We start from the raw sequence: 7,133 nt of genomic DNA, 5'->3' as shown, positions 1-7,133 counted from the left end.
GCAAAGAGCCAAGCACATACTGTGAGCGGTACTGTGTGTTTAGCACAAACTGTGAGCAGTACATTACGGTAGTGTGTGTTTAAATAGGTACAGACTGTGAGAGATACCCTACCGTACTGCGTGTGAGCGGTACCTTACGGTTCTGCGTGTTAAAGCAGGCACAAACTCTGAGCGGTACCTTCCGGCACTGCGTGTTTAAACAGGCACAGATTCTGAGCGGTGCTGAATGTTTAACAGCATACATCGGAGCGCTACTGTGTGTTTACTCACGCACATACTGTGAGCTACACTGAGTGTTTAACAGCTTACTTTATGAGCCGTACTGTGTGTTTACTCACGCACAGACTGTGAGCTACACAGAGTGTATAACAGCTTACTTTATGAGCCGTACTGTGTGTTTACTCACGCACATACTGTGAGCTACACTGAGTGTTTAACAGCTTACTTTATGAGCCGTACTGTGTGTTTACTCACGCACAGACTGTGAGCTACACAGAGTGTATAACAGCTTACTTTATGAGCCGTACTGTGTGTTTACTCACGCACAGACTGTGAGCTACACAGAGTGTATAACAGCTTACTTTATGAGCCGTACTGTGTGTTTACTCACGCACAGACTGTGGCCTACACTGAGTGTATAACGAGGCACAGGCTCTGAGCGGTGCTGGTTGTTAACCTGAATAATAGATGAATAAAACTAGAAAAATAAAAAACGGCTTCCAAGGAGACTTCGGGACTTCCGTGGCGCCTTTGTTCTGCTTGCGCAGCACAATGACCCAGAACCATCGCTTCAATGCAATCTCTGTGCGTTTCCGTCAGTTGGCGTGATTGTTTGATTTAGCTTTGACGAACAGCTTCTGGAAATTAGTAAAATGTGGGTGCAAAAATCATTTTTAACAGACTGAGCTTTCAGCTCGGAAGCCTACAGAAAATCTCTCTGTGTGAAAGACACCGGAAATATGAAATAATATCAGGAAACTATTACTATAAAATAAAGACAAAATGAAATCAATGAAATCTTTTCAGGTCGTTTCGGTTACGCTTGGGTGACCTCAGGCATTTCGGACACATTCGATACGTTTTCACATAAACATTTGGCAATGAGATACAAAAGATTAGATTGTATATACCGTACATACAACTAGAAAATGAGGCATTATGCGTTTTGGGATTGTGTTTATAGGCCTATTTCAATTTCTTAAATGTATTTGCTTCTTACACTTATTAAAACGACCTGATATACCTACAACTATTTGATTATTCATGAGCTGTGTGTATCAAGGCTGTGAGGGACATTTAACCTGAACTTATCCACGCTGATCCCAGATGGATTCATGTCAAATGTCAAGCTGGATGGCCACCCCTAATTAGGGCACTAAGCTGTGGAAACTGTCAATGGGATACTCCAATGTTACAATAACACATACGTGAAAATAATAACTTGTCTTTGCACAAAATCTAAAACAGACGATGACAGTGGGTGTGTAGTATATCCGTGATCAGCACATAACCGGCATGTGCTACCCTATACTTATCAAACTTTCTAACGTGATAGGCCTTGTGTTTGTTACTTCGTCATAACGTGTGACGCGTTCTTAAACATATCTGATCGTTTTCTTATATCCGAAATAGCTTCTCTGAATACATATTCCGATCTGCCAGACAGGTAACGAGTTTCACCACACATTTTGCCTTTTTAACTGTTATACACAAAAGAGCCTTATGGAAATCACGTAGAGGTAATGATATTTACATGTGATCTCTCTGTCTGCGAACCTGAGCAGGTCTCAGCAAATGCTTGTATTGATGCTGTATTCGGAAACTAGCGAGAGACCCTATCAGGGTCACGGAGTTATGATCAGCCGTTAATACACTGTGAATTTGCTTCCCCAGTGCGTTGTGTGGAATCGCCGAAGCCCTCACTAGGGTGATGTATATGACGGTACACAAGATTAGTGTGTAAATTGACTGTACTCTGTTCAGCTGGACTGACTCTAGCTGGTTTGTTCTGCGGTTCTCCGGTGGCCACTCCTCAGACTTTGGTCAACAACAGAATGCTGTACCCTCGTAAATGATGATCGAGCTTAGTCAGATAGGTGGATTCTGAGCACGTAAGTCTTCGTGGGCATACCATCTACACTTCACCTACCAATCAACGTGTGTTTCTATCGTACATCAACTATGTGTAAAAACACGGTATTTAGCGAGTTGTTACACAATCTGGAAAGTATGGATTTAAACACACACACACACAACAAAATGTCAACTTTTGTCGTCAAAATGGACATACAGAGAGCAATGAGCATTATATGTATACTAAGCCGTTTGTACTATTACATGGATCAAGAATAAGTTTTCTTTTCTATGCTATACAGTTGTTATACTACATATCAATTCCTACAGATCGAGAACCATATCGTTGTCAATGACAGCAACTTCTCAAAAACTATAAGTTGTACTGAAGTACCTTTCAAGCATACAGAGAAGCTCAGAGCGGTATGATGGCCAGGCTGGTGCATTAGTGTAGGAAAGACACGTTTGTGTGATGATGGAAACGGTTAATCTTCACAGATGGAATGGTAGTTTTTATCCATTTTTATACCCGTTAATTATTCATCTTCAAGACGATGATTGCATTTGCGACGCGTCACCATGAGAGTCGATTAAATCATGGTCAGAGCTTCATAACAACAACCACCGCAATCAAGTTTCATAACAGTCATCTCGAAACGCTTATTAGAAATTTGTCTCCTTAGCGTATCTTTATAACCACTCTCTCATGAATTTCCAAGCAGATCGTTGCAGGTAGGTACTTATGAAAAAAGGTAAACTTGATACCCCCTTGGGGCTAAGATAATTTAATCAGGCATACCTGACCACCTGATAACGGCTTGAACCATCCTATAGATACGTTGGCTTAATAATCAGTCTAAATAATATTGGATTTCGTTTCACTCCTCCATGTTCTCCATGTATATCGTGTATTAACAACTTTATATATGAGCCTATGTTATTGAGACATTCTCTCTAAAATTACCCTGCACGCCGAGTGGAAAACAGTGCTCTACCAAACGTGGACGTGCACATAATGCACACCACCAGTACACCAATGACGTGTATAAGTGGTAAAGAAATTGTGTACTACTGACACATCTGCCAGTGGAGATGTACATGTGCACAGTCGCGTTTAGTGTTTTTCGGATGTCCGTTGGTATCGCACGTGAGAATTTGTGGCTGTGAAAACAGCTAGACAGCTTCACTGCCGTCTTATTACCATGTCTGTACACAGGATAAACTTGACATATACATTACCATTTACCTTAAAACGTGACGCTTTGCCTGTTTCTTCGCCCACACAGAATGCGTCACACGTAATCAATTTTTCTAGTACAGGCTCAAGTCGAGGTCCTCTAGGAGTTTGAGGGCCATGTATAGAAGCACGTGACAGCAAACAGATGCCAGTTTTTTTTCCATTCCCAGATCTTGCTTCTAGTGTCTATATCTTCTATACCGTCCGCGTAATTCTTTAAAATGCACGACAATAAGATTTATTTATTTGATTGGTGTTTTACGCTGTACTCAGAATATTTCACTTATACGACTGCGACCAGCAATATGGTGGGAGGAAACCGGGCAGAACCCGGGCAAATCCCACGACCATCCGCAGGTTGCTGCAAGACATTCCCACTTACGGCCGGAGAGGAAGCCAGCATGAACTGGACTTGAACTCACAAGCGACGGCATTGGTGAAAGGCTCCTGGTATTACGCTGCGCTAGCGCGCTAACCAACTGAGCGACGGAGCATGACAACAAGAAGGCTTGTTTATATTTCTCACGCATAGGATAGAATTCATTATGTAACATCTTCACGATTATAACGGGGCGGGAGTGAAGCAAGCTTACTGTTGTAGTCTGACATTCACGTACAATATACCTTGCGGGTGAATCAGTATATGCAACGGTTTGCTTGGCCCCGCCCATCCGATCTTCATGTGAAGATCTTTTCTACTGGAATAAGTATTTGGATACTGAAGACTTCGATTGGCTGAAAACTCTACCCACAGTCAATCTGTCGTCTAAAGGGAGTAAGTAAGGGGGTGATCATCTAATAATGAACATCTGAATGAAGTAGGAAAAGGGCGACAATGTTCAGACTGGGCCACATCCCTGCCGGTCTCTGCCGATGGGAAAGATTAAACTGTAAATAATTGGCAACCTTATATTCCACTGATTAGTTCAACGTAATACACGAGTAGTGAAAAGCTGCCGTCCCCACGATGCGATTTGTCGCATCGACTCCTCCAGTTTGACAAGGGGAATCCAGTCTATGTCATAGATATGTTTCCGGATGGAAGCCAGGTTTTGTTAGACGTTAAAGAATCTTTGTTTATTAGTAAGTATAAACCCGGAGTGAAAGAAAGACATAGGTCTCAATCATGCTGATCAGTTAATTGTCATAACACATTGTTATGTTTAATGTACATAATGAACTGTATTTGATTCGACACAAACTGTCTAAAGAATGCTATTATGCTTTTTTATCTCTTTCTATGTATAGTTGTGCATAGAGCCCTGGCGTGTCCTTATTCGAAGATTTTTCTTCCTGGAAACATATACAAAGCCTGACGAGCTAACAGTTATATACTCCACCATACCTTGATAAGAACAACACGTTCGGAACTGCTGTCGCCCAAGGTACGTATATAACCATGAAGACAAATTGCAGACTTCATATTTAATCAACCAGGATCGAGGAGAATGGAATAGAAAAGAAGATATCGGCTTACTATCTGCTGAAGGTCTGTATGCTGTAGAGATCACACCCGACAGCTCTCCCAACCCTACCCGCCCAACACCGCCCTAGCGCCACCACCACCCCCCCCCCCCCACCCACTCCTCAACTTCCCCCAAAACACGTACAGCCGCCCCATAAAAGTAAGACTGCCTGTGATATTTGAACCCTATGAATTATGGTAGGTTTCAGCAATGCGAAGATGATATGTTTTTGTAAGTCTTCGAGCAGTGAATATGGCAAAACAGAACAGTTCGGCATAAACAGCTCTTTTCTTACCGACTTAACATCATATTATATCGCTCCAGGCTTTGTCGAGGGAAAAGTAAAAATCCGATTAGAAACATTATGCCGTTTTGTGGGGATTGTTCCATGTGGTAAAAAGGTTGCCATATCCCATTATCGAGATGGGATTGCCATCAGAGCCAGACGACCTTGACCCCAGATTTCCTTCCTGTCCGTTCGCCTCCAGGAAGAGCTGGGTTCGCGCAGTGATTAGCAGGTGGCTCTTGATGAAAGCAGCGCCTAGCAGACGTAATGTCATTAATTAATCTTTGGAAACTTCCTTCCACGCTAATGATTCCGGCAATCCCAACGCCGACTTCATAAGTAAGCGGCGAAATGAGCATGAGGAATGTCTTCTGAGGAAATAAGCTCACTAAACATCTCAAACATCCTCCAGCCAGTATACCACCATTGGCCATATCGAATTTTGGCCAAGTAGAATGTTTGTGTCCCTTGATCTTGAGGTAAACAGCAACAAGCGTTTCATTACAAGAGAGATAACACCACGCTGACCCAGACCTTGATCTTTTCTCCGAGTATCGCTGTGAGTTCGAGTACAGCTCATGCTGGCTTCCTCTCCGGCCGTAAGTGGGAAAATCTGCCAGCAACCTACAGATGGTCGTGGGTTTTCCCCGGACTGTGCCCGATTTTCTGCCACCATAATGCTGGCCGCCCTCGTGTAAGTGAAATATTTATGAGTACGGCGTAAAACACCAATCAAATAAATAATAAAAAAAAATTTCTCCGAGTATAAAATTCACGTAAAAGAAGTGAGAAGTAAGGAGGCCATTACATCCACGCCTTAGCGATATGAGATTTTGGGGGGAATTTACATTAATTAAGTGATATGAGATTTTGAGAGGAATTAAGATTAATTAGGTGCAAAATACTTTAAGATTAACTGTATTTATCATATCTGATGAACCAGCATGGAAGCCTTCCCGAAATTAACACATAACATGGCTTAAGTATTGTCCTAAATTCCGACATTACAAAACAAAATGTCAACTTTTGTTGTTGTGTTAAGAACAAGTAAAGTAAAGGATTGTTTATGTTAAGACCAAGAGAAGTAGAGGATTGTTTGTGTTAAGAACAGGAAGAGGATTGTTAATGTTAAGAACAAGTAAAGTGATGGCTTGTTTATGTTAAGAACAAGTAAAGTAGAGGATTGTTTATGTTAAAACAATTCAAGTAGAGGATTGTTTATCCCTCCTGAGATGAGTACAGAAATACATGTACCTATTAACTATTTTGTGCAGGTCCAGCAGCTGTGTGATTCAAACAATTACAGTGACTTATATGCAGCCGAGCATATTTTACAGGCCTATATTCAGTAACATATTTACATGCAGCTATCGTGAGCATATCTTTATCCATTGTCCTTTGTTCAAACCCTTACAAACGTTAGACATTCAAATGGCAGGGGGTCGATGTGAGTTCAGGTCCAGCTCATACTGGCTTCCTCTCCGGCCGTAAGTGGGTAGGTCTGTCAGCAACCTGCGGATGGTCGTGGGTTTTCCCCGGGCTGTGCCCGGTTTCCTCCCACCATAATGCTGGCCGGCGTCAGAAAAGTGAGATATTCTTGAGTACGGCGTAAAAGACCAATCAAATAAATAAAAAAATTCAAATGGCAGGGTTAAAATGAAAACATAGCCTCAAAAACGCACGTGACCCACATTGCATCATCTCAGATGTCATGAGTAGAGCGCGTGTTGTACCTGTGTGACACGCATCAAGGACTGCTGGAAAAAATACTCTTCGGGATTCGGGACTCAATCAGCTGATGGAAGAAAAGTTTTCGCGCCGTCTACTGAGAAGATGGAGGACCAGTTGATCACCTTTTCAAGTAAAACAAGGTAGAACATCATTTTCAAATGTCCGGAACATGCGATTTTGAATCTGTTTTGATTTTGGTCTCAAGGACAGAAGTCTTAAAGGGTGAAATTGAAATTTGGTCTATATACTTAGAAAAATGGCTTTTGAGTGTGTAAATTTTTGGAAGCTGACGTAAGAGGGTTTCGGGGATATTGAGTGTCAAAGAACGGCCCATTTTTTT

This window comes from Liolophura sinensis, chromosome 8, assembly GCF_032854445.1.
Source record: "Liolophura sinensis isolate JHLJ2023 chromosome 8, CUHK_Ljap_v2, whole genome shotgun sequence".
Taxonomy (NCBI): Eukaryota; Metazoa; Mollusca; class Polyplacophora; order Chitonida; family Chitonidae; genus Liolophura; species Liolophura sinensis.
Note: the sequence above shows the minus strand (reverse complement) of the source record.